General features: G+C 48.9%; 1 long non-coding RNA gene across 1 annotated transcript in view; it reads right to left on the bottom strand.

Annotated features, from left to right (window-relative positions):
* LOC142558076 (uncharacterized) overlaps nt 1-17,328 on the bottom strand; it is a 55,069-nt gene extending 37,741 nt beyond the window's left edge. Inside the window, exon 1 of the long non-coding RNA XR_012822947.1 lies at nt 17,252-17,328. This is a non-coding gene — a long non-coding RNA (uncharacterized LOC142558076). The remainder of the gene's footprint in view (nt 1-17,251) is intronic.
* Nucleotides 17,329-18,694: the final 1,366 nt, after the last annotated feature.

Genomic DNA, 18,694 nt, shown 5'->3' with positions numbered 1-18,694 from the left:
CTCGTAAATCTGACATGCCTAAAATCTCCCTTGATTTCTCCGCGATAGACGGGTTTTCCTTTCGCGATAGATGTCATAATGTAGTATTATCTCAATAGTTTTAACATCATGGTTCCGGAATTTCACATACTGTCATATTGTAGTGACGGTAAAAAACACAGCAACGATACTGTGAGTGACGAAACTAACTTTTATTCGGCAAACCTGTGCCAAGAAAAACAGGCTACACTTGAAGCACAACGATAGCGGTGAACACAGTCGGCGATCGTCGAAATCTGATTACCAGGTCAAGCGCGTAGGCTTTTATACATGAGCCATCGAACGTTCCAGAGTAATCACTAGTGCCCGTGTGTCTTCGACTATTCGACACTATTCACGTCGCGCATACGCGCAATCAGATTACACAAGTTTCGATGACCACAGACAGCGGAAAAAACCACCGATAACATTCCAGATACCTCCGATACATGTAGGCACGTCCTGCGCTGAGCGATAACATTTGTTACACAATGAAACACGTTCACTCGATAAAGAAGTACACGTGTCAACTCCCCTCTCTTTAAAAAAGCATCCTGCCGAGGCTGCAATTAAACGAAAGTAATAAACAAAAACACCCATAGTAGAACAACAAAATAACGAACTTCGTCAGCGTGCGTAAAAGGGCTTAAGACAAACCACGTAGACCACTTGACATCATGCGCGGCGCCGCTGTGATTGGGAAATGCCGTCTGGCACGACCTCATAGTCCAGTGTACCAATACGTCGGATGATCTTGAAGGTCAACAAGACTGATTCTTGGGCTAGTTGGTACGGTTTACTCATAACGGCCAAGCCTTTAGCGCAATTCAAAAAGACAGGGACGTGACAGAGACGCAGGACAGCGGTAAATTCAGCTGACGTTTATTGAAACACAGAAGCAGATTTAAAGCCAAGGAGGTATGAAAGACACAAAAGATACAAAAATACAAATGAGAAAGCATACTCTACGCATGCGCACATCATCACCGTCCAGGAACGTGATTTCGTTGTGAGAAAGATTAACTGGCGATGTACCTACACAGTCCGCACCCTTTTTTTTTCGAATCAGCCGGGCTTCCATTGTTTCACGCATGCAACGGTCGTTGCTTCTAGCATCTACTGTGCATGCGCCGAACATCGGCTTGCACGTTTTGCCGGGACAATCATGGCAATTTTCCGAAAGGTTCCCGTCCCTTGGTGTTGCCACATTTTGCGTGTGTTCTGCAAGCCTTTCATTGAGGCATCTGCCAGTTTGCCCTATGTATACCCGACCACAAATTAACGGAATACGGTAAACGACCCCTTTCGAGCACTCCACAAACTTATTTCTATGCTTCACTTTACGTCCTCTTGATCGCTTGGAAAAAGGGTCCGTGAGCTTCCACAACTTTGATAGTTTGTCTGGGGCAGAGAATGTCATCTTGATATTCGCCTTATTGGCAACACGTTCAGCATATGGGAGATACCGTGTATGTACGGAATCACCGCCGTCTTTTCCCTTCCGGTGGATTGTTCGCTGCGGCTTTTCTTGCACTTCTTTCACCAAGCCTTCCGTCACGGAAACAAGCACATCTTTGGAATCACCAGCCACAGAAAGCCGACTGGCTTGCTCGCTCAGGCTGACGGGTATCATGACAGGACAAGGGGTGGTTTACCGTATTCCGTTAACTTGCGGCCCGGTATAGATAGAGCAAACTGGCAGATGCTTCAATGAAAAGCTTGCAGAACACATGTGAAATGTTGTAAAACCAAGGGATGGGATCCTTTCTGAACATTGCCATGATTGTCCCTGTAAAACGTGGAAGCCAATGCTTGGCACATGCACAGTGGAGGCCAGAAGCAAAGACTGCTGCATGCGTGAAATAATCAAAGCCCGGCTGATTCGAAAAACGGGAGCAGACTGGGTTAGTACATCGTCAGTTAATCTTTCTGACAAGGAAATCGCGTTCCTTCACCGTAATGGCATGCGCATGCGTGGAGTGTCATTTATCTTTTGTATTTTTGTATCTTTTATATCTTTCATACCTGCTTCACTATATATCTATATTGCCTATATTGCCACCATATTGCCACTATATTGCCGTCCGTATCTTCGCGACACCAAGTTTCTGGTACGGCCTAGAGATAGACTAGAACGGGAGATATTATAAGCTTTTACATTGCAAAGGCCGAGGGCACATCCATTAGTTGCCCTTCAGTGATGCTTACTGAAAAAGAGATAGCTTTCCTAATAAGATAGGGAGGTCGTGATGTCACGATGGGCCATTCGTGGTTGTATCTATTTAAAGTCATGTTTCTTCAAAAAACATTTAGTTGGAAGTAGCATATTGTCCGTCGTGCTTGTTCTTCTTTTAGTCCGCGTCTTCGTAGCGCTCTTTTCTTCAAGTGTATATCTGCCCCTGTGTTTCAACAGACGTCAGTTAAAAGTTAGCGCTGCCCTGCGTCTCTGTCACGCCCCTGTTTTTTTAATTGCGCTAGAGGCTTTGCCATTATGAGTGATATTGTAGGGTTCGAAATACCGTTGCAATAGGTTATCGCTGAGCCCTCGTCGGCGTATCGGGGTCCAAACCCAAAAATGGTCGCCGGGCAGGTATTCCACGTAGCGTCGTTGAAGAGCGTAGTGTCAGCTGCCGGTCCTCTGCTGGTTCTTGATGCGTAGGCGCGCGAGCTGTCAGACTTCTTCGGCGCACTGGAGATAGGCGTCGACGTCGACATTTTCTTCGTCAGTGACGTGCGCCAGCACGTCGTCAAGAGTCGTCGTCGGGTTCCTTCCGTAAACCACCTTGAACGGCGTGATCTGTTGTTTTTTGGCACTGCCGTGTTGTAAGCGAAGGCAACTTACGGCAGGTCAGCATCCCACGTCTTGTGTTCGACGTCGACGTACATTGCTAGCATGTCGGCGAGAGTATTGTTCAACCGCTTCGTAGGACCATTCGTCTGCGGGTGGCAGGCAGTTGTCCTCCTGTGGCTTGTCTGACGTTGACATTGGAAAAGGTCCCAACAAATCCATCACGATCTGCTGATACGGTCGGCAAGGTGGCTTGATCGGCTGTAGTAATCCCGCTGGCCTCATTGGCGGTGTCTTGCGTCGTTGGCAGCCACGGCAAGACTTGCCATAACGGGCGACTTCGGAGGTCAGGCGTGGCCAGTAATACTTCTCTTGTATTCTTGGGAGTGTACGGAAAAACACGAGATGCGTAGCTTTCTGATCGTAGTGCAGGGCGTGCAGGACTATTGACCGGAGTGCTACAGGCAAAACGATCAAGTAGCTTGGACAGGCTGGGAAAAAGTTCATCGCCAGGATGTCATTTCGCAAGAAGACAGAAGAGAATCCGCGCCTAAATGTCCTCGGGACAAAGTTGGTCTTTCCTTCCATGTACTCAGCAAGGCTTCTTAGCTCGGGGTCTTCTCGCGGCTGCTGGGAAAAGTCGTCTGTGCTTATTGTTGCTAAAAAGGCGTCATCGTCTTATCATTCTTGGGCGGAGGGTCCACGGGAGTGCGAGGCAGGCAGTCGGCATGAGAGGGTTTTTGTCCTCACTTGTAAATTACAGTGATCTCATATTCTTGCATTCTGTAGCTCCACGGTGTCAGGCGTCCTCAAGGGTTCTTTAAGGTCGCTAGCCAACACAAAACCTGATTGTCGCTTACGGCTTTGAACGGTCTGCCATATAGTTAAAAGGGAAATTTTGCTGTAGCCCTTATGGTGGCAAGGCATTCCCTTTGGGTTGTAGAAGATTTGCCTTCCGCTTTTGGCAACAACCGGCTAGCGTAAGCTGTCGCATGTTCAGGGCCATCTTTTCTCTCGACAAGGACGGCGCCGAGGCCTAGGCTAATGGCGTCAGTGTGGATTTCCGTATCAGCGTCTTCATCGAATTTCGCAAGTAACAGTGGCAAATGCATGCGTCGTTTGAGTTCTTGACATACGCCAACGTGTGGCGTTTCCCACTTGAACTAGACATCGCATTGGGCTAGATGTGGCAGCGGTGCAGCGATGCACGAAAAGTCCTTGACAAAGCGTCTGTTGTAGGCACACATGCCAAGAAAACTACGTACTGCCTTTTTACCAACGGGCTGCTGGAACTTTGCGATGGCAGATGTCTTCTGCATTCGGGGTGTACTCAGGCTTGCTGATGACGCGTCTCAGGAATAGCAGCTCTTCGTACACAACGCGACACTTTTCCGGTTTCAAAGTGAGTCCGGAAGACTTGATTGTCTTTAGCACTGTTTAACGCACTTCAAGTGCTCGTCAAAACTTGCAGAAAAAACGGCATCATCCAAGGACACAAGGCTGGTCTGCCACTCTTCAACCCTGCAAACACCATGTCCATCACGCACTGAAACGCTGCAGGCGCCGAGCACAGTCTGAATGGCATGACCTTCAACTAACAGGGACATTGACGAAGGCAGTCTATTCGCGATCCCGCTCGTCCTCTTCTCTTTGCCTGTAGCCAGTCTTGAGAGCCATTGATGAGAAGTATTTGGCGTTGCAGTGCTGATCAAATGCGTCGTCTATCCGTGAAAGGAGGTATACTTTTTTCTTCGTAATATTGTTTAATCGACAACAATCGATGCAGAAACGTAGGGTTCCGTCCTTTTTCTTTACGAAGACTACAGGAGATGCCTACGGGCTTTTCGATGACTGGATGATGTCGTCCCGCAGCATCTCGTCGACTTGTTGCTTTATAGCAGCACGTTCTCGTGATGCAACTCGGCATGGGCTCTGGCGGAGTGGTGAAGCACACTCTTCGGTTATTATGCGATATTTTGCAGATGGCGTTTTTCGAATCCTCGATGACCTCGAAAAGGAGTCTTTGTGGCGTCGGAGAATACATCTGAGCTTTTCCTGCTTACTGATGGGGAAATGTGGATTTATGTTGAAGTTTTTTTCGGGAACTATGGTCGTCGAGGTAGATGCGGCAGAATCCAAGAGGACAAACGCGGTGCTGGTTTCCAGAATTTCCTCCATGTATGCGATCGTCACGCCTTTGTTGATGCGCTTGAACTCCTTGCTGAAGTTTGTCAGCCACACCTTCGTTTTTCCTCCGTGCAGTCGAGTGATCCCTCTTGCGACGCAAATTTCATGGTCGAGCAGTAAATGCTGGTCGCCCTCGATGAGGCCTTCTACGTCTGCAATTGTTTCGGTGCCGAAGGAAATGACAATGCTAGAGCGGGGCGGGATGCCGACTGTAGTTTCGAGCTCACTCAAGGCATGATGACCACGAGAGCTCCCCGGCGGTATTCTTGATTTTCGGATAGCGTTATCGACTTCGAATTCAGGTCGATGACTGCGCCGTGTTGGTTCAGGAAGTCCATGCCGAGAATTTCGTCTCGTGAACACTGTTGGAGGATTACGAAAGTGGCAGGGTAGGTGTGGTCATGAACGGTAATTTTGACCGTGCTGATTCCGGCCAGTGTTATGATGTGTTCTCCAGATGTCCGGATTTGAGGGCTGTCGCATGGAGTCTTAACTTCCTTTAACTGGGCAGCAAGTGGTCCACTCATCACGGAGTAGTGGGCTCTTGTATCCTCTAAGGAAGTGATTGCGTAGCCATTGAGAAGTACATCGAGGTCGGTGGTTCTTTGTAATACGTCACAGTTGAGTCTTGGCGTCGGATCACGACGACGTGGTGTTAACTTGTGGCTGGAATATCGGCTCATCAGTTATTCTTTTTTTGACCTAATATTTGCTTCTAGGCTTCGTCCGGGTGGCGGCCTCTCGCTGATGTATTGTCGAGACGGACTTTTAGGCGTCTTCGTTAGGGGCGCAGGATCTTCGTCAGCTCGACGAACAGCAACCACACCTCCATCGGCTCCATGGAGTCCGGATATGGACTCGCAGACAGGCCCCGGGCTGGGCCAGTCTATGGTTGGCGTTGCGGTTGAGGGCGAACAGAATGGTAGTCGAGAACCGCTGACTGCCGATGATGTAGTCGGCGATGTTGTGTGTGCGCTCCCCAAGCGGTGGAGCGACGCGTTGATGGCGAACCCCCGTCGCAGTCGCAAGTCGCGGTATGGGAATCGGCGGTACACATGGCCGGCTTCCCCGCAATTGTAGCAAAGCGGGCGGTTTTGGGGCGTTTCGTTGGTCGGCAGGTGGGCGAGGTGGCAGCGTCTGGCGACAGAATCGCGGAGTCATGGTCGCGGGCACGAGGCGGAATCTGGCGGCGGGCGACGGTGGCGTATGTCATCGCTTCTGGCTGGGGCTGTGGCGATGGCGGTTGCACCTAAGTAAGCCCAAGTGATCGCTGAACTTCTTTTTTGACGATGTCGGCGATTGAGGCCTATTGAGGCTGCGACCTTGAGCAGAGCTTCTATAGTTGCTCTTCCACCACCACTCTGATGCTCTCGTGCAAGTCGTCGGCGCCCACTGGATGAACATCGGCGTAGTTCACAAGAAGAGTGCGTGGGTTGAACTGCTTGTTCCTAATTTGGATTGTTTTCTCGATGGTTGTAGCCTCGAAAGCAAATTCAACAACTGACCTGGGCTGGTTGCGCACCAACCAGGTGAGGAGCCTTTGCTTGACACCGCTGATCAAGAAGCAAACTTTTTTCCCTTCTGGCATGTCGGGTCGGCGGTCTGAAAAGGCGAGTCATCTCCTCCGTGAAGATCGCAGTGCTCCCGTTGGCAAGTTGCACTCAGGCTTCTAGCAGAGCTTCGGCATTTTTCTTGCGCATGACAGTCGTAAAGGTCTGAAACAGGTCCCATATTGTCGGAGGCAATTCTCGGTTCTCAAACCACGTTCTGCCTGCGTCTCCTAAGGTGAAGTATACATGGCGCGGTTCGTTGTCGGAGTCCCAGCTGTTGAATGTGGCGGTTCTTTCGTTAGTCTCAAGCCAGGTATGATCCATGGAAGGGTGGTGGTTCCCTGGGCTATTCCATCAGGATGGGCGACGCTGGGGCTGCCATTGGAGTTCACTTAGCGACGATCTTCCTCGTTGTATAAGGCAAATGCCCTTGTAACGGGGTCAGTCCTTGCCACCGGCGGCTACCTCTCTGGTTCTTGGCGACCATGATCTTGTCTTTCGATTTCGCGCTTGGGTAACGACTTTGTGGAGCCTCCGGTAGATGAAAACAAACCACCTCCACTAGATGCTACGTAATAGTAACGGTAAGGAACACAGCAGCAATACTGTGAATGACGAAACTTTTATTGGCCGAACCTGTGCCCACCAAAAACAGGCTACACTTAATGTAAAACGATAGCGGCGAACACTGTCAGTGATCGTCGAAATCTGATGAGCAGGTCAAGCGTGCCGGTTTTTACACATGAGAAATCGAACTTTCCAGTGTAATCATAGAGAAACAGATTCAACAAGAACGGACACTCCCATAGAGCCCAGCGGCCAAATTGAGTGTTGCGCACGAAGCAGATGGTATTAACACCTTCAGGTTTCGGTTTACGGCGCGCGCGTTTTGAACGCCAGCTGGTACACACCACGCCGGCTTCGCTGATCGGCGCAGCGTTTATTATTTTTCTCTTCTACTGCTGAACCACGCTCGGCCTTGCCGCAGAATCGTTTTATTAATTAGTAAAAATGAGTGCGGACGAGCTTTACAAGCCTCTGCCGAATCTTTGTCACGTGCAATTTCAAGAAAAGGCAAGACGTGTTGTGAAATTATAAAATGTTTATTTTGCTCTATATTAATTCTGGTTCCGGGCTTCTTGTGCATTCATCCTAAGTTGTGGCAATAGGTAAGCACCAGTCAATGCCGTACGAAGCTCCACTCGATGCCATAAGCTAAAAAGAAGTGAATTACAAGCATGTATCATTTGGGTATAATGACCTAACAGGAATATTGCGTGCAGAGGCTAAACGTGCGTAAGTGGTGAATGAGCGGCATTACAGATAAATTCACTTTTACATGCATTTCATAGCAAATAGACTCCTCCCAAATAATGCCATGACATATGAAGAAAACATCCGATTTTCGAGCATCCCTGCCTCCCTGGGCATTACTTCCTTCACTTTAAGAGCACAAATACACCGGTGACCGCGCGTTTCCAAAACAACTCGGCCTCAGTCGACGCGAAGGTACGCCAAATGCACAGAGGTGGCTACAACACAGGCTCTCAGCCAGACCACGTTACACGTTCGCAGAATGCCTTCTAGTCGCACTCAAGAAAAATTCGCGGGTGCAAGGCCTGTTTTCAGTCGTTCTGAAGAGAGAAATCTCAAATTCTTCGGGTCATCGGCGTTATCTTTTACTCGTCCTGCCTGCACAAGCAACACACTCCCGTGTCATCACTCTTGGCAATGGCGCGTCGCGTTTTGTGCAAGCGGGAGTAGCGAAATAAGGAATATGTTATTTCAGAACCGTAAAAAGCGTCCGAAACTTGTCCCACTAAATTTCAGTACACGCCAAACTGACTCACCATGGCCGGCTTGCTTTTTTGCTAAAAGCTTCACAACCCCACACGCGTCAAGCATGCCTCAAAAGTATCGCAAAATGTTACGAAATGAATGACAATAATTTTTCAGGTCAGAGAACTTGTCGCAAACTTCTTCCAGTAAGACTCAGTACACGCGAAACTAACTGCGGCACACATCCGAGCTGCATTTCGCTAACTCCGCCACTTTAAAAGCACCCCAAAAAGTAGCGACATTAGTTACAATAAAGTCTGGGATCAGAGAAAGCGCCATGGCTTCTCCCGGTAAGATTCAGTACACGCGAAACCGCGTCACACGGCCGAGGTGCTTATCGTCACAAAGCCAGGTTGCGGCGAGCCTTCCCCAAAACTACCGAAATAAGTTACAATATTGCTCGGGCTCATATAAAACGCCGCAAACGTTTCCCAGTACGAGTAATTACCTCAAATTAGCTACGCTTGGACGGCGAAGCTGTTTTGCCATAACTGAGTCCCTATATAGGTTTAGTTTTGTGCGGTAAGCCTAACTGTGCTTCAAGGGCGTCATAGACCGTGAAACAAGATTCCTCACCTTGCTGTAGTCCAGTAGTGCAGCGATGACCGCACACAAGGGAACGTGAGGACCCAAAAAATGGGCTATATCCAAAAAATACGGGTCGCCGAGCACGCGAGCTTCACACGTGCGGCCGGCCTCGCTCGCTCCTGTGGCATGTCTGGCGCATGACGCATGCACGCGCGTCTGACGTGCCGCTAGCTTGTTGCTAGGCAACACAAGAAGAATAGGTCGCAAAATATAAGTTCATTTTACATTCTTTTTTTTTTATGTTCGCGTCAACTAACGGATGGAGTTGAAACTAGGTGTAACGAGTTTCCTGTTGCCAGTTTTTGCCGAGTGTCCCCTCTTGTTGAATTTCTTTCCCTATGGAGTTATCGTTAGTGCCAGCGTGTCTTCCAGGTAATTCTACACCATTCGTGTAACGCATACATGCAATCAGGTTACACAAGGTTCGGCGACAGCAGAAAACCAATAAAATCATCGATAACATTCCAGGAAATTCCGACACATGTAGACGCATCCTACACTGAGCGATAGCATTTGTTAGGCGATGAGGAGGAGGAGGAAAAAGCTTTATTAATTACTGAGAGGGAAGAGGGTAATAAGGAAAAGGGTAGGCTGGGCGGGAAGCGGTTGGGTGGGTCCCTATTCGCCGGCGCCAGTGATCCTGGCTACTCTCTCCGCCTGGTCCAAGAGGACCCTTTCGGCCCCCAGCCCCGGCCGAGCGAGGAGGATCACCCACGGCTCCCTATTGTAGGTAAGCATATCAGGCGAGTTCGCTTCTAGTGGTGTTTTTGTACGTTCCCACACCACATGTGGCAGCGACGGCCACGCACCACACCATGCACAAGCGCCGGCATGTAGTGTGGGATTCATATGGTGAGCTCTTTCCAAGTGGGGATAGATATGTGTCTGTATTCTTCTGTATGCGCGGGCTTGTACCCTCAGTTGCCGATGCGGGGAGCAAGCCGCTCTCTCGTGCGACGTTGGTGTTCGAGGGTGTCTCTGGGTGTGAGTGGACTATCTTGGAAGGGGCTGTGGTTCCCCGCTCGGTTTGTGAGTTCTCAAGCTAGGGATTGGGCCCTCTCATTGCCTGGGATGCCCTCGTGTCCTGGACACCATATGAATGCATGTTCTTCTTGGAGTGCGTCGCCTAAGGTTCTCAGCGCTATTCATGGCAATCTGCCTTGCATGTACATTCTACACGCTGTTTGAGAGTCGGAGATAACCAGTGCCGAGTGCCCGGCGCTGTCGCTGTGTTTGATTGCCATCGTGATTGCTCAGGCTTCGGCAGTGGCTGTGCATGTTGTGTTTATTGAGGCCGTTATTTCGGCTCTTTTCCGCTGCTTGTTGCGAACTGCTACTATGAAGTGTCCTCTAGTAGTCCGAGCGGCATCCGTGTACTGCAATTCTTGATTATTCCCAAAGCTTTTGATATGTTACTTGGCTCGGGCTTGTTTTCGGCCTTTGTGGTATTCGGCATTCATGTTCTTTGGTATCGGTGTGGCTTGCATTTACTTCCTGATGTGGCCAGATAGCTGGTGGATTTGGCCAATGCAATATGGTGGTTTCACGGAACATCTTAATTCAGTCAGCAGTTGTTGTCCGGCTTGTGTGAGACACAGGCGCTCTGTCCGATTTATTATAACCACTGCCTTGAGCTCTTCAAAGGTTTTGTAAACTCCTGTGTGATGTAGGTTTTCATTTACGGTGTTCATTGGTAATCCTAGGGCCACCTTGCACGCGTACCGTATGATCTGGCCCACCATCTTGATTTCTGTGCGATTTAAGTTTTGATAGGGTAGAGCATAAGTTATCCGGTTTTTGACAATAGCTTGAACGAGTCGTATTCTTTTACTTTCGTATAGGCCTCTCCCTTTCGTTGTAATTATTCCTACTAGTTTTCCTATTTGCTTAGTTGTCGCTTTCAGGGTCGCGATAGTTTGTTCCGCTCGCCTGTTGCTTTGTATCCAGAGGCCCAAGACACGAACCTTGGTCTTTTCTGGAAGCATGCGGTTCTCTAGCTGGAGGTGTAGGTTTGGCCTGTTACGGTAGTTTCATCCATGGACTCTGATTCATTCGGACTTTTCTGGTGCCCAGGCCATGCCGTGTTCTGCCACGAAGTTTTGGACGGTGTTGATGGCTTCGTGTAGGGTGCTTTCTTTGTGGCCTAACAATCCTTTGTGCATGCATTAGGTAATATCATCCCCATAGAGCACGAATTTGAGATCTTGGATTGGATGCAGCCTTCTTGTCAAATTGTTCATGCCAATGTTAAACAATAAGGGTGAGAGTGTAGATCCCTGTGGAGTTCCTTTGTTGGGGAGGTTGAGCTTGGGTGATCGTATATCTTCTAAACCTATCGTGGCAGTCCTACCAGTTAAGCAGGGTTTGACGTAGTCAAAAATTATCTTTCCGCATCCCATTTCTTCTAGTTCCTCCATGATGAGCTTATGGGACGTGGTGTGTAATGCCGCTTTTAGGTCCAACGCCACCATTATGATTTCTTCTCCAGTTACCACGTTGTTTATTACTTCGTCTCTCAGCCTAAGGAAAACATCCTGTGTTGAAAGATGTTTGCGGAAACCGTACATGTACACCGACAGGAGCTTGTGACTTTCGAAATAATCGGCTAACCTGGTGAGTATCACTTTTTCAAACTTTTTCACTTTTTCCCGAGACATGACGTAAGTGAGATTGGTCTCAATTTCTGAGTAGTTTCCTGTTTTCCCGGTTTAGCGATTAGGACTATGGTGGCTTCCTTTCCTTGCTGTGGAATAGTGCCAGTTTCCCAGAAGCCCTTGTTGAAGTAGTCGACTAGTCGTCCGAGTTGCTCATTGCTGAGGTTGCGCAGCTGCGTTGGGGATGCCGTCCCCTCCGGGTGCTGTGTTTCGTGTGATGTCCTGTACCGCTGCGTATAGTTTTGCAACAGTAACGGGCTCATCTAGAGGTTTGTTTGTCGGCCCTTTGTAGCCGAGAGATTCGAAGCTATCGCCCCCTGTTTTGATGTATTTGACCCTGAGCACTTGGATCAGTTTATCGGTGTCACCTTTGTATTCACCTACTAGGGTGCGTATCGTTCTCGCTGTTGCCGTCTTTGTAGAGTCCGGGTCTATCATGCTACGTAAGATAGCCCATGTCTTAGCGGTGGATAACGTCCCTCTCAGTGAATCGCAGTATTGGAGCCAATTTTTCGCTTGCAGCTGTCTGGTACACTCATTTGCTTGTTCCGATAACATTGCTATTGTTGACCTAAATTATCTGTGCAGTCTTTGATTTTTCCAAGGCTTGGTTAAGCTGCGCCATCCCTCCCACAGGTGCAGAAGGTGTGGGTCGACTGCAGGTCTTTTCACGTTAATGGATATGTTTTCTGTTGTGGCTTCGTGTGCGACTTTGAGTTCCTTTGCCCAGTCCTCAGCTGTGTTGGGAGGTGTTATGGACATTGGATATTTTCTGTACACCGTCCAGTTTGTAATTCTGGACTGCTTTGGTTGAAGTTTAAGCAGGGGTGTGATCATTGAATAGGGTTACCTATCGCCGAAACTGGAACTTTAAAGACATGTTAGGGCACGCAAAACTCAGCCAACAGCATTCCCCCGTAATAAAAGCATGTTGTCACCCCAGGTGCAAAACCTGCAGGCATCTTCAAAGTGACATTAAAATTAAAAGCACCGCAAATAGTCATACACATGAAGTCAAATCCAGCTTCACTTGTACAAGTTCGGATGTTATTTATATGCTTAAATGTTATATCGGGGAAACAGGACAATCAATGAACGTCACATTAAACGGACATCGCGCGGACACAGCTAAAAAGCTTCCCAAAGCCGTCGCCAAGCATTTCAACCAAGCAGGACATAACTCTGATAAACTTAAAGTCTACATCTTACAGCCAAATTCCCGTTCTGAACGAGAAAGAAAATGCAGAGAATCATACCGTATCCATAAGTTCAAGACTTTGCAACCAATAGCCATAAACGTTTCAAAGGGAGCTTTAGATTCTATTCGCTATGCTAAATTTTAAGCTATATGCAACAACACTTAGTTTGGTTTCTTGGCGTTTCCTTTTTTTTCTTCCTTTCCTTTCCTCCTTTTTTTTCAACCGGCGTGTCAGACGCAGTTCACACGCCGGCTAATACACGTGCGTTGACACGTGGTTGACAAATGGAGTGAGGGGGGGGGAGTCCCTGGCCTTGACTGTGCTCAGTATTCCCTTATTCTCAATCCGACACGCTAACACACCTTCCCTCGTTGCCGCACCCACTCGCCTTACACCCTCTCTCCTTTAGAAGAACCCACCTATATATACTGTGGCGAGGAAAGCATACGTCGCCATGAAGAAGACAAGTCCACTTGTCGAAATGTTGGTTCCTGCTTTCACCTTGTTCTCGTTTTGCTCATCGTAATAACATAGTGGTCACTTTCCAGATTTTCGTCTAAATTCCTGTATTGTCCATCCGCTACCATTAGTGTGAAGGTTAGTTCGGGTTAGGTGTCCCCACACACGCTATTTCCTAATCTAGTGGGTGTTAGTGGGAGATTTACTAGTTCTAGATCATACCTGTCTAATTTCTACAAGGCCCTTTGAGGGTATATCGTCGGTATCCCCAATTGGTGTGGGGAGCGTTTATGTCGCCTAGGAGTACGAATTTGCCTTTTCCTCCCAGGTCACCTAATGCGTATTCAATATTTGCCGCAAAGTCCCTTCGACGTTCCTTGGGAGGGTTGTATATGCTGCAAATAAGTCTTTGCTCTCCCTGTCTTCGATGTCTGTAGTTCAATGATTTGGTGCTCGGTTGCGCATTGAGCGACATAGTGTGAGCTCATCGCTATTCCTTTATGCGCTAATGTAGCAACCAGCGGGTACAGTTGATTCGTAACTGTGCAGCGATCCCTTTCCTACTTCTTGGAGGCATATAATATCAGGTTTGCTGATGGCCGAATTCATGTATGTCTGTAGCGCTGCCGCTCTTTCCAAAGAAGAGCGGCAGTTCTAGTGCAATTATCTCAGCGTGTCTGCGGTTCTGGGCGTTTTACTGGCCATTGTTTATCACGCTTTCGACGTCTGTCGAGTCCGAGATTATGCCATTCTTAGCTTTTCTAGCCGACGGTGCGCTGGGGTTGCTATTCCTTCTTTTACGCAGTGGCCTTTGTCGGGCTAGCGTTTCATCTACGTATCCTTTAGGTTCCTGTAAATCAGCGTATAGTTGTTTTTGGAAGCTTTGGATGCTTTGCAACTGTTGCACAAGGAGTTGTAATGTTTTGTCCGTATAGGATGTCGCTTCCGTGTGTTCTTGTTGTGCCGCATCTATGGGTTTTGCTTGTTCCGCCTTGGCTGTGAGTTTGCTTTTAAGTGTGGCGATCTCCATCCTAAGTTCTTCTAAGCTTCGTTTCAGTTGCCTATTTTCTTATACAATCTGTTGGTATTCCGGGTTCGATGTTATGGGAGTCGTATGAACCATCCCCACCCCGCTCACCTTGTCGGTGTGTTCCTTCTTCCTTGTTGGAGTGGGAGATCTTTGCCTGGATCCCGTAAGAATGGGCTGGCAGTTGAAAGTGGAGTGGTCTGAAGAGTAAGAGTCCTTATGTCACCTTCGTCGCTCTCTTGATCGGGATCGCTGTCGTCGTGGAGACACCATTTGTAGGTCTTCTTGGCGCTTTAATGGTGGCCATCCGCCGCCGTCCGTTTCAGCCGTGTCGTACCACCGTGGCCTTGGTACAAACTCCTTGATCGGAGTCTTGGCTAGTCAGGATGAAGACTTCCTAGGCGTTTTGTTGTTCTGCCTTGACTGTTTCCACCGTTTCTTGCAGTCCTTCGATCCGGCAGGATGCTCCTCTCCACAAGTGGAGGAGGTGGGTTTACATTCGTGCTCCAACTCTGGCTCATAAGTGCCGCATTTGCTGCATACCGAGATATGAGGTTGAGGGCACGCGTCCGTCCTGTGGCCTCTTTGTATGCAGGCGTTGCAGAATTGTATGGTGTTCTTGAACGGGTAACAGGGCATTTCTCCTCCCACGAAGTAGACAAAGCGTGGTGGCATGGGGCCATAGAATGTAACGACCGTAGTCTTTGTTTCCGCAAGCGTGCGTGCTCGTAGTATCTCCACTCCTTGCGCTCTGATGCGCAGGTTGGATTGGAATGCTTCCGGACTCGTTTGCGCTGCCAATCCGTGCACTACACCTTTCTTTGTGTCGTCTCCGGCCGTCACGTAAGCGTTTAGTGCGTGTTGTTTGCCGTTGATAACGAGTGTCGTTATCTTCCTGACTATATCTTCTACTTCTTGTTTAGGGGTAGATATGATAAAGATGTTTGATCCTGGCTTTAGTCGTAACAGGAAGTGTTCCCCTCTCACCTTCCTTTGTGTGGCCATAATGACTTGACGAGTCGTAGGCAGCCCTGCTGCCATGTTTTTTCTTCCAACTCTTGCGAAAGCCTTCTTCGGGCGAACAGTTAACACCGTTTGCCACTCTCCTCCTTTGTGCTCCTCCTGCCCGACGCGTGTGACGGGCATATCGGTGTCTTGTAGGATGATACCATACCTTTCGTCGGTGTCTGGGTGTTCATTTGTTCCCGGTCCAGGCCTGAGAGCGTCGCTCGTACTTTTAGTGGTTCGTGCGAGCTTGAAGCTTCAATATAGTTTGGTTTAGGCATGCTCGTCGAAGCGTTCGTCGCCCCCGTGGGCGTCGCAGCTCCGGCCGCAGATGCCGTCGTCACCTGTTGCGGCAGCGCGCACGGCGTCTCCCGCGCAGCAGCCGACGCCTCCACCGTAGTCGGCGTAAGTGTTAGCAATCCGCACACGTGTGGCGGGCACGTCCTGGCCCGTATTTACGAAAAGACGAAGGGCTCACCGCTAACACTGCACAGTGCACAGTCTGTGGATGTTCCCGAATCATGTATTCTACACGAAATTGAGCACATCATAGGAAAAACTGGTCAAAAGATAGGAAATCGCGGAGTTCTACGAGAGCCAACCGCTCTGCTCGGCTCAACCTCGGCGTCTATCCGTTAGACCTATGGTTAGACGATGAAACGCGGCCACTCGGTAAAGTACACGTGTCATTACGCATGCAGGTATGAACGCGGCTATGTACACGAGATATTTTCGCTGAATTTGAGCAACATTTAAAACGTGTCTAAAAAAAGTTTTCATCGCTTACCAGGAAACTGCCAGTCGCGTACGCACGGAGATATACTTATCAGGTTACTGTCGCGTCTGCCTGCCTCTGGCACGGGAGAGGTCTTTAAAAAAAAACAGACATTAACGACAACAACGAGCCGTAAATCCTACTCCCCGTTTCGTGCGTCCCCGAAGGCCGAGCCATTGGGTGTGGTGGGAAAATCCTAAGAATTGCGATATGAGCCACCTGAATATTGTGGTTGTGAGCCTCATGTATAAATACCTGTGTGAAGAGTAATTAAGTGTATAAGTGGGGTGAAGAACAGTGAAACTAGAAGGTTGCGAAGTCTTGCACACAACTTAAGAAACCTTATTAATGCTCGCCTCCAGAGGGCGCCATAGCGTTTACAACAATCCGAGGACACCTAAACACTTCTTATTCTTATGCGTTGTGAATGCAATAGCAAAAAATTAGAGGCTTATCACTGGGCTTAACCTTAGCGTATCCTTAGCGTTTGGAGGCATCTTGACCGCATACACGCCCGGCGCAAAGACGCTGGCGCGGTTGCGGGCACAGAGACTGACGCGACGGCGGGCGCGCGCCGCTTCATCCCTGGCGTGACATCACATATCACGTGATGCAGCGATTGTGGTGCCGCCGCCGCGTAGCGCGCGACGGCGCGAACCGAAGCGTTATGGCCTCCGCCTGGCGACGTCCGACGGCGCGATATGAGGCCCCATCTGCAGCCGGTGTGACGTCATCACGTGACGTCACATCATGTGATCTCACTTCAGGGTCAATGGTGGCCACCGCCGGGAGGCGACCGACGGCGCAATATGAGGCCCCATCTGCAGCCGGTGTGACGTCATCACGTGACGCCATGTCACGTGACCTACTTGAAGGTCACTTGAAGGTCAATGGTGGCCACTGCCGGGAGGCGACCGACGGCGCGATATGAGGCCCCATCTGCAGCCTGTGTGACGTCATCACGTGACGTCATGTCACGTGACCCCACTTCAGGGTCAATGGTGGCCACCGCCGGGCGTCGCGCGAAGGCCCGAAACCTACGTTAATATGCTTCGCATAATAATGTCATTTTGAACACCGCTGAACGGTCCTTCGGGTTCACGAACTCCTCGCGTGGAAGCGAGCACGCTGAGACGCTTGGCGTGTTTTGATTTTGACTTACCGAGGCGCAGTCAGAACGCAGGCGAGAACTTGCAGGGGCACAGAACGCGCGGATAAGACAGGCTTCTCAGATCCAGAGTGAGGTTCACGTGGCGTCTCGGCCATAGAGAGAGAAATTCAACAAGAGGGTACACTCGGAAAAAACTGACAACAGGAAACATGTCCCGCCTAGTTTTAACTCCATCCGTTATAGTTGACGCGAGCATCAAAAAAAAAAAAAGAATGTGAAATGAACTTACAGACAACGTTTTATATTTTATTCTTTCCCACTAAAACTAAAGAAGTTTTGCGTGTAAATGAACTTATACTTTGCGACTTATTTGTCTTGCGTTGCCCAGCAACAAGCTAGCGGCACGCCAGACGCCAGACGCGCGTGCATACGTCATGCGCCAGACATGCCACAGAAACGAGTGAGGCAGGCCGCGCATGTGAAGCTCGCGTGCTCGGCGACTCACCTGTTTTGGATGTAGGCCGTTTTTGGGGCTCCTGGCGTTCCCTTGTGTTTCGTCTGCTTTTCGACACGACACCGCTGCACTACTGGACTACAGCAAGGTGAGCAATTTTATTTCACTGTCTGCGACGCACTTCAGGCACACTTAGACTTAGCTCACAAAACTGAACCTATTATGGACGCAGTTATCGAAAAACAGCTTCGCCATCCAAGCATAGTTAATTTAAGGTAATTACTCGTACTGGGAGATGTTTGCGATGCTTTCTATGAGCCCAAGCATTATTCTAACTTATTTCGGTAGTTTTTGGGCACGCTCGCTGCACCTGGCTTTGTGACGAAAAGTACCTCGGCCGTGTGACGCAGTTTCGCGTGTACTGAATCTTACCGGGACAAATTCTGGCGCTTTCTCTGACCCCAGATAATATTGTAACTAATTTCGCTACTTCTTGGGGTACTTGGGGTACTTGGGGCGCTCAGCGTAGTGGCGTAGATTTGCTTGTATTGAATTTTAGTGGGACATGTTTGTGACGCTTTTTATGGCCCAGAAACAACATAACGCAACAACATAAAGGTATTATTATTATTATTATTATTATTATTATTATTATTATTATTATTATTATTATTATTATTATTATTATTATTATTATTATTATACACCTTATTTCGGTTCTCACGCTTGTCGAAAACGCGACGAGCGATTGCCGAGAGTGATAACACGGGAGTGTGTTGCTTGCGCCGGCAGGACGCGTAAAAGATAACCCCGAGGAGCTCATAAACTTGACATTTATATCTTCTTAGCGACTGAAAACAGGCTTTACACCCACGACTCTGTCGTTAGTGCGACTGGAAGACATTCTGGGAACGTGTAACATGGTCTGGCTGAGAGCTTGTGTTGTAGCCACCTCTGTGTACTCGGCGTGCCATCGCGTCCACTCAGGCCAAGTTGCTTTGAAAACGCGCAGTGACCTATGCATTTGTGCTCTTAAAGTG

Source organism: Dermacentor variabilis, chromosome 9 (assembly GCF_050947875.1).
Source record: "Dermacentor variabilis isolate Ectoservices chromosome 9, ASM5094787v1, whole genome shotgun sequence".
Lineage (NCBI taxonomy): Eukaryota > Metazoa > Arthropoda > Arachnida > Ixodida > Ixodidae > Dermacentor > Dermacentor variabilis.
Note: the sequence above shows the minus strand (reverse complement) of the source record. Positions and strands in the feature narration are given on the sequence as shown.